Source organism: Eublepharis macularius, chromosome 15, assembly GCF_028583425.1.
Source record: "Eublepharis macularius isolate TG4126 chromosome 15, MPM_Emac_v1.0, whole genome shotgun sequence".
Lineage (NCBI taxonomy): Eukaryota > Metazoa > Chordata > Lepidosauria > Squamata > Eublepharidae > Eublepharis > Eublepharis macularius.
This window is the reverse complement of record NC_072804.1, coordinates 53,090,946-53,100,684: the sequence shown is the minus strand read 5'-3', so window position 1 is coordinate 53,100,684 and position 9,739 is coordinate 53,090,946.

Genomic DNA, 9,739 nt, shown 5'->3' with positions numbered 1-9,739 from the left:
TGTGACTATTTTCAAGAGGTTCCGGAACTCCGTTCCGCTGCGTTCCTGCTGAAAAAAAGCCCTGATTGTAAGTCTGTGGGCAGGACCATGTGTTTTTAATTTTTGTTTGGTAGGTGTGGTATAAATAATGATAAGAAAGGCATTTTTTTTGTAGGCTGCACAGATTTCTCCCCCCGACAACCATTACTTGAAATTCTGCGTGCTTTGAGGAAATGTGTATGTCGAAGAGCCTAATCCAATGTCGAACATTTAGAGTGTGTCGAAAATGCCCAGTTTTTCGCTGTTCAATTTTCAAAAACAAAATTTTGAATTGTGGCTTTTGGCATCAAAGCAACCTTATGCTCCTAACTCAGTTTTTTTTTTCAAGCGTGACATCTTGATTATGCCTCTTCTGTGCCCTGTCTGGTCTAATCCTCACTGAACTGGTGAACTGGTATCTCAGTGGTAATGCTTCCGGTGACTGGGGTTTCCTGGGAACATTTCCCAGTTGGAGAGAGATGGGAGGTTTCCAAAAGAGAGGAGGTGACGTTCCAAACAGTCCAAGTTACATTATTGGCACCATCTCATCTGTGTGTGGGAAATACTGATGTGGGTATAGTTCTCTCCCTGGCAGAATGCTGGCACAGTGCCTTAAAGGGAAATACTAATGTGAATATGCTAATGTGGGTGCACCTAGCTAAGGGGGATCTTGTTCTGTTACCAACTGACTTAGCAGCCTAAAAGATAGGGACGGAGCTCCAGGGCAAGCTTGGAAATGAAAACAGATAGTTCTCTAAATTCCACCCACTCAACATAGCCGGTTTTCCCTAACCCAAAGAACTGCCATCTTTACTCCACAACCACCCCCTTTAGCTCTTCGGATACTGAGCATAGAGGATGGCACGGAGTTGTTTTCCGTTGCCCCAGAAGGTTGGACCAGAACCACCTGGGTCGAATCCACATTACTCATTCTAAGTCGCATGTTCCCCGCATTCCCCACGCAATCCCAAGTGCTGGTCAAATTACCTCATTAAACAGACGCATTTCATTCGCATTTCTCCCGAATAGGTGGTCACAGGTTTTCAACGGGAGTTTCACGGTGGCTGTTAACAGGCCAATGCACAATTTACGCGGTTTTTTTAAAAACCACCCCCCTTCCTGTCTCTCCGGCCGTTCCGAGAGTTCCTATTGGCTGATTCAACTTGCAAGTGCTCCGTAGTCTGCAAAAGACTATTTTTGACTTCATAGCATTGGATTTATTGATTATGCTGTTTCTGAATCAAATCTGGTAGTTTGAAAAATCATTTTGGGGTGAATCCATCCTCAGAACGGACTCACGAAACTTCCTTTTTAACTGTTTTTTATTTTTTTATTTTATATTACTGTAATATCGAAATTATAATCAAAATAATGACACTCCAGGGAAGTGAAACTTCAGTAAAATTCAGGCACTGAACTGTCCTGCATAGGAAATGCCCACAAAAGCTTCTCAAATGCTTCCAAATTTCCAAAAAAGAAACGGGAGAGAGCCATCAGTGCTGTCAGTGGGGGAAAGAGAGGCATCATTATCTTCAATGATGTTTCTTTATAAGGCAAGATCGAAATAACGGAAAAGTGTGCTCAAAAAAAAAATGGGCGGGAAAAATGGTCCCGCCCAAAAAAGCGGTTTTCGAGCGGCCGTGTGACCGGAGGGATGCGTGAGAAAGACGGATTGGAAGCAGGAATGTGAACGAAGAGGAAAAAATTGCGGATTGGAGGGAAACGGAAGATATCCGATAAACATGCGGGTAATGGATGAATGTGGATTCGACCCTGGTTGAAATTAAATCAAAAGAATTTTTGGCTAAACATTAGGAAGAACTTCCCGACAGAGCGGTCTCTTAGTGGAACAAGCTTCCTCGGGAGGTGGTAGGCTCTCCTTCTTTGGGAGTTTTTAAGCAGAGGCTAGATGGCCACCTGACAGCAATGCTGATTCTGTGAACCTGGGCAGATCGTGAAAGGGAGGGCAGGAAGGGTTGCATCAGCGCTTAGTTCTCGTGGCCCCTTCTTACATGCCCAAGGTAATGCTGATCTCCACCTTGGGGTAAGTAGCAATTTCCCCCAGGTTTGGCTAGGGATCCTGACAGTGTTTTGCCATCTTCTGGACCTGGAGCAGGGGTCACTGGGGGTGTGGGGAGGGGAGGTAGTTGTGAATGTCCTGCATTGCACAGGGAGTTGAATTCGATAACCCTAGAGGTCCCTTCCAACCCTGTGATTCTATGATTCTATAGATGCAGAGGAGTTAGCCGTGTTAGTCTGTGGTAGCAAAATCAAAAAGAGTCCAGTAGCACCTTTAAGACTAACCAATTTTATTGTAGCATAAGTTTTCGAGAATCAAGTTCTCTTCGTCAGATGCATGGTACAGAAACTGGTCAAATATAGAAGGGGAGGAGGGGAGGAGAGAGTAGAGGCAATTAGGGGGGGAGAGGGAGGGATGGAACCAAAACATTCCTTTGATAGTAAATGTAAACATCTCCTTTTGGTGTGGAGATTAATTGGCTTGTGTGAGGCTTCAAAGGAGTTTCCCGTGTTGCTTTGTAGCAGCAAAACAACCAGACCATCCAATTCCAATGTAGTATAAGCCTTTGATAACCACAGTTCTCCCTGTCAGATGCATCTGACAAAGAGAGCTGTGGTCCCCAGAAGCCCACGCCAGGTGCCACTGGGCTGACTCTATACTTTCCAAGGAGTAGCCTTGTTAGTCTGTTATAGCAAAGGAAAGCAGAAATCAAGTGGAACTTTTAAAGGTAACCACGTTTAATTCAACATAAGCTTTCACGAGTCAGACCCGACTTCGTCAGCATCTGAAGAAGTGAGCTGTGACTCACAAAATCTTACGCTTATGACTTGAAGTCGCTGCTTGATTTCTGTTTTACTTCGATACTAACGGCAGAGTGTTTAGCGGCAGAGAGGGCACAGGGTAAAGCACCCAAATCCAGGCGCTGGGGAAGTGGACATTTTGCAGTCTGTGATTGCTGATGCTTCTTTCACCAGCTGCACGCACTTGCTTTTACCAAGGTCCACGTTTCTGGTAATAGGAAGAGGAACTCTGAACAAATGCCATGCTTGCCTGCCTGGCCTCATTTTTCTTTTTTTCTTCCAAATCGGTTCCGATGCGTTTTCACCTGTTTGCTAAGTAAGCAAAGTGTGAAGCCGCAAGGAGGAGGGGAAATAAACAAGACAAGCCAAAGCTGTCAGTCTTCTCAGTGGTGGAGAAGGTGTGAAAATGAAACCTCCATGTGGCGCTTCTTCTGCCTTCCTGTCGAGCGCTGAAGCCCTGCCAGGCAGAGCCCCGGCAGGAGGGGTCTCCACAGGTGTGAAGATGAGGAGGAAGATAAAGATGAGGGAGACAGCGGAGCATCCAGAGTTCATGGGGCAAACACATCTGTGACTTGCACTGTATTTCTTCAATGATCCAGAGGAGTTAGCGGAGTTTGTAGTTGCAAAATAATAAAGAGTCCAGTAGCACCTTTAAGACTAACCAACTTTATTGTAGCACTAGTAACAAAGCCCATTGTGGGGGGGTGGAAATACAACGGGCTCTAGAAAGGGCAGGGCAGGCGGGCCAGGCGTTGCTGCCTCTGTTGCACCCTGATTTGGTCGGGGGGGGGGGAGGGCAAGCCACCTTGCCCTGGCATTGCCCCCTCCCCAGGGCTGCAATGGGGGTGGCAGGCACCATGGCGGGCTCCTGCAACCAGCAGCAGCCCATTCCAACCCCATTGGCACTAGATCAGGCCGCTGCAGGCAGGAAGCGTCGCTGGGGAGGTGTGGCGGCTCCGGGTGCTGCTGAGCCTGCCAACTCGCCAGGTGCAGCCCCATTGGTGCCGCCCCAGGCGGGATGGAGACATGTTTTGCCTGGCAGGGGGCGGGGGGAGGGAGGAGACAGCTGCCGGGTGTTGCTGCGCCTGCCAACTCGCCTGGTGCAGCCTCGTTTGGGGCCGTACAAGGGGGGCTGGGGGCATGTGTTGCGCAGCGGGGGAGGGGAGGGGACAGCTGGGCACTGCTGTGCCTGCCAACTCGCCCGGTGCGGCCCCGTTTGGGCAGGCTGGAGGCGCATTTTGCCCGGCGGGAGAAGGGGAGGAGGCAACTGGGTGCTGTTGCTCCTGCCCATGTGCCCAGTGAAGCCCTGTTCAGGTGAACTCACCCGCCCCTTCAGAGGGAGCCGTAGCAGCCATCCTGCTGCCCTAGCTCCCTCCAAAGGGTGGGCTCGCCTGGCCTCCCTGCCACCACGGCTCCCTCCGGAGGGGCGGCAGGCGGGCTTGCCCGGCCATTTTGTGGTGGCAGCAGCACCTTCCGGAGGCCTCATTGGCCCTGATGCACATTTTATCCTAGTGCTCCCATGTAGACGTACCAGGATAAAAGTGCTTCGTCTAGAATACGCTTTCTCAATTATATAGATAGAAGATAAGCTTTCAAGAACCACAGCTCTCTTCGTCAGAGGCATCTGATGAAGAGCCCTTCTTAGAGCTTAGTCTTAAGACTTAGTCTTTAAGAGGTTAATCTTAAAGGTGCTACTGGACTCTACTATTTCTTCAATGAGATGCAATTTAAGGAAGGGGACTGTGCTTCAGCGGGACAGAATCTGCTCAGCATGCTAAAGGTCCTGGCCCTGGGTTCGATCCTCAGCATCTTCAGCTAAAGGATCAAGGAGTCGGTGATGTAAAAGACCTTGACTTGAGACTTGGAAAGCTACTGCCAGTCTAAGCAGACAAGACTGTCCTCAGCAGACGGAAGGGACGGATCCCTTGCTTATGTGTTCATGTGTAGTATAGCGAGTCTCTGACCCTGATTAGTTGAGGAGGTCTGAAGAGACAGATCACCAACGCAACAGCCAGCAGCAAAAGTTTCACAGCAGTGATACTGAACAGGTCAAAAGTGCCAACGTGATTCGGTGGTTAAAGGGTTGGGTGACCGAGACCAGAGTTCCAAACCTCACCAAAAGCCAAACCCGACAGGATAAAGATCTCGGGTCTCCAGCCATTGGCTGAAGCTAAAATTACGCACACGGCTGCCATGTAGAAATGCAAGAGGGGATTTAACCCTTCAAGCCCTGCTTGGTTTTGCTAAACCAAGTCAGCCTGTCAGGGCTGGCAGCGGCCACCACTGGGCAGGGCACTGGGCGGTCTGCTCCTGACGTCAAAGGGGGGCCAGGGATTCTGCAGGACCCTGCTCTGTGGAAGGAGGGGCAGTATACATCACCCAGACTCCCTCTCACTCCACTCGCTGGCCCGCTCAACCTGTGCCACTCGCCCTCTTTGTCCTCTGCCATCTCCATCTCCACCTCCTTCATCCACTCTCCTCCTAGCCTTTGCTCTCGCACTGCTCCACTCCCACTCCACACCATCACTCCTTACTCACACCCACCACCTCAGAGCTCTTCCCAGCCACCTTATATAGGGCTTCCTTTCCCCGCCCCGCCCTCCTTCTAGGCTTGTTCCCTCTCCTGACTTGGCCCAGCTGTGCCTTCCCTCAGGTGTTTCCCTCCTACCACTAATCCCTTCTTGGCTTCCTTGCCTTGCTGGCAGGGAGGGGTTGAATGTGAGCCATCCCCAGCTGAGGTCTCCTTGGCCTTGCTCATGAGGAGCTGCCCCAGTAGGCCTTTGAACTGCTGAGCTTGCCTGGTCTTGCTCACGAGGAGCTGCCCCAGCTGGCTTCTGTGCTGCTGAGCATGCCTGGCCTTGCTCACGAGGAGCTTCCCTGGCCAGCTTCTGGGCTGCCTGCTCATTGATGCTGGGCGGGGCTGCCCATCTCCTCCCCCAGAATGCCTGTGGCAGCTCCACCTGGAGGGGCTTGGCTCCTAGCAACTCCTGAGCCAGGCTGCTGTCCTCTAGCCGGGGTGTGGCTCTGGGCTGTAGTGGCTGCTTCTCCTCCTTGGCTGGTAAGGGCTCTGTTTGGGCTGCTGCTGGGCCCCTATTCCCCCTGCCTTGGCCCTTTTCCTCTGTCCTGCTTAGCCCCCTCTCTTCCCCCTGGAGGGTGGGACTGGCTGGTCTCCCCCTGCTCTCTCCAGCCCTCTGAGGCTTTGGCCTTTCGCCCCTTCCCCCTGGAGTGGGCAGGTTCTGGACCTGGTTGCTGGCTGGGGTGGTAGGGCCACTGCCTCCCGGTTGCCTCCCACTGCTCCCTCCTGGCAAGTCTGGGGGCTGGGATGCAGACCCCGGACACAGCCCACCCACATGCCCTCTAATTAGCAGTTTAAAAGGAAAGGTTTTTATGGGACATGAGGCATCTCGTGCACGTGCGCCCCCCCCCCCCCCGCACAACTGCTTTCATGGAGGCTGTTTGGGTCAACACAAATCATGGAGTCATGTATATGTATGCACCTGTGAATCAGCACTTCAGACAAGATGGGGAGTAGAGGGAAAAGCGGGACAAATCTCAGAACAGATCAAAGCTGGCCAGCAGGTGGGACTTTTGCACACATTGAGAATTGTTTTGGATCTACGGATGGCTCCAGTTCAATGTCTTTGGCACCTCTATGCATTAATGGTTTCTTTTGCTTTCATTCGTGTTCTGCAAAAGCCCCAGGGGCCAAATTCACACTGAGCTCTCAGATCATTTACGTGCCAAATGAGTCACCCGTTACCTGTCTCCATCATTTGACTTGAGGAGAAGAAACTTGCACTTCTTGAAAACAGTGGTTTCGTTTCTCTTTAGTCTGAGCTGCCTTGTTTCTAGTATCAATCAGCGGTCAGCAGCTTGCTTTCAACTCTGTCCAGCCGCTCTTAAGTGCTTCCTAATAGGGAAGGAAACAGGCCTGTAGCCAGAAATCTTGCAAGGTCTGGAGCCTATAATGACATCTGGAGGATAGATTTGCCAGCCTCCAGGTAAGGCCTGGAGATCTGTTGGCATGACAATGGATCTCCAGATTAGAGATCAGTTCCCTTGGAGAAAGTAGCTGCTTTGGAAGGTTGGACTCTATGGTATTATGCCTTGCCGAGGTTCCTCTTACCCCAAACCATATGCTCAGTTGGCCCCATCCCCAAATTTCCAGGAATTTCCCAACCCCGAGCTGGCAACCCTGTTGGAGAGACATCAACAGTTAATTAAAAGCCGCATTAACCAGGCAGAAAACACAAGAGGCCTCAAACCTTAAATGTCACACTTCTGTCTGGTTTGAGGTTCAGCTACAAGTGGCGAATTACACTTGCCTGGCAAGTGAACAGACTCACGTGTATTCCTCCCTGTTCACTTGCTCTCGTGGAGAGCAAGTGAATGGCAAGTGAACAGGGAGGAATACACGTGAGTCTGTTCACTTGCCAGGCAAGTGAAATTCGCCACTTGTAGCTTGGCTCTGTGTGTCATTCGCCACTTCTAGCTTGGCTCTAAGATATTCTGGGACCGTTCTAGTTCAAGGCAGTCATTCACACACGTGTGGAACAGGATGGCCAGCTGGTGCCTGCTGCAGCACTTTTTAAGTGGCTTGACTTGCAGCTGAGGACAGTAATGTCTCTCTCTACAACCGTTGCTAAATTGTACGTTCTGAACTGAACATAAAGGCTGTGCAGGGTTCCCAGTTGCCCACCGGTGGCAGACAATCTCCCAGCAGTTTACTCCGTTGCCCGCCCATCACTGTTGATAGGCAGGAGGTGACAAACCGCCTGGCCATCACCCGGCAACACGGGCAAGCACTCGGTGGGTGCTCTCCTGGCAGGGTGTGACTACATCACTTCCTAGGGTTGCCAATTCTGGATTGGAAAATTCCTGAAATTTTGAACTACGAAGGTAAGCAGAAATTGAACAAAGAATAAAGAGTTGCACGCTCTCTTTTCACTTTGGTTTTGCTTTTTCTTGGACCTGACATTCTTTTTTGAGAAAAGCGGCATCCACACGAATTCCCTCTTCTGTGCAACTTTTACAGCTTCTCCGCAACTGATCTCGCCAATATTCGTATCCATTGCTGAGCTAAGAGTAGCCATTCTTAAGCCGAGAAACTTCAAAGGAAAATTGCAATGCAAGATGGTTGAAATTTGAGTTTATTTGCAAATTTGGAACAACGGATCCCCCAGGATTGAATTGGGACACAGGATTTTTCTCACAGTACAAGTTTCTGCACTTTGCACCCAGGCTCTGCCAAGCTAACTACAACATGTATATAGCCAGCTCCCTGATACTCTAATTTGCAATATCCTCCCACCCTCTGCCTGGATTATGAGGACCCCTTCCTTTTTCCACTTCTCATAACTGACAGAGGGAGTTCTGACTCTCAAAAGCTCATACCCTGAAAATGTAGTTAGTCCTTAAGGCACCGCTGGACCCAAATCTTGCTCTTCTACTACAGAACAACATGACTACCCTCTCGAAACATATCCTCCAACTGTCCTTTTTGCTTTTTTGTTATGGGCAAAATCTCTTCTTTTGTCCCTATTTTGCCTTTTGGAGATGCCTTTTTTTTTTAAAAAAAAGACATTTTTAATTAACACACAGCTCCTCCGCAGGGCACTCTGTGAGCCAAGCTACAAGTGAGGAATGACACTTGCCTGGCGAGTGAACAGACTCACATCATGTGTATTCCTCCCTGTTCACTTGCCATTCACTTGCGCTCCACTTGATCAAGTGGAGAGCAAGTGAATGGCAAGTGAACAGGGAGGAATACAGCGAGTCTGTTCACTTGCCAGGCAAGTGTAATTTGTAGCTTGGCTCCGAGTTAAATCTGCAGAGGGCAAGTGTTGTGAAAGCATCTTGACTCCAGGGCAAAACCCCCTGCCTCATTACTTCCATTCTGCCACCATCTCATAACCGGAAGTGAGACACTCTGTTTTGGAAGCCGAAGACAAACAACCTGTTTGTAGAGATGACCTTAGCAAAATGTAGTAGAGTGCATGACCTGTCCGTGCTAGGTCATGGGCAGCAATCTTTGATGTATTGCAAGTGCCCCCTTATGACTCTGAGTCTCTCTACACAAGACGTTTGACACATGAAGAACACATGTCAGTAGATGCAAAATTAGCTGGGAAGGATAGTTTAAAAAGAGAGCCAATGGCAGGGCGAATGCTTTGCTATACACTGGAGCTGTGTGAAAGGGCTGTGAAATGCCAGAAGGGAAACTTCAGCCCATTATAACCTCTCCAGGTCCAAGCCCAGCTCTGGAAGGCAGCTCCAGCCCATTTCATTACTCACTGCCCTCTGGTTGCGAACCCACAGTTTTAGACTGGAGAGGTGAAATTAACAGAGCCTTTGGGGATGCGAAGATGAAATTAACAAATCCTTTGAGGAGCGATCTCCACCGGCTCTGTCTTTTAAAACCTCCCAGTGAACATTGCCTCCCCCAACACTTGACAAACATATGCCGAGGCATCTCGTGTAGAAAGACTCTGAAATGCTGGCAGCTATGTGCATTCAAGGCAGTGGAGCAAGGTCAGCACCGACAGTTGGCAACCCTAAAGTTAAGGACTGTCATTCTGCTAAAACTGCCAGCTCCTGGTCTCGTGTATGCAAAATGAGCGTTGTCAGACAGGTTTCCCCCCACCCCTCTTTTTCTACATATGAATAGTTAGTTCCAGTTGTGGAAGGTAGGTTTCATTTTCCATATGGAGCTAGTCCTCCAGCCTCCCTAAAAAGCATGCAGGCCTAAACTCACTGTCTCAGAGATGCATGAGCTGGGAGCTGTAGCTACTGCCATGGAAAAGGGGGGCTGGACACTCTGCATATGCTCAGAGTCTTACTTCTCCGCATGTTCTAGCACTGGCTTTGATGATTTTGGCTGAAGGGGATGCTCTAGTATCGC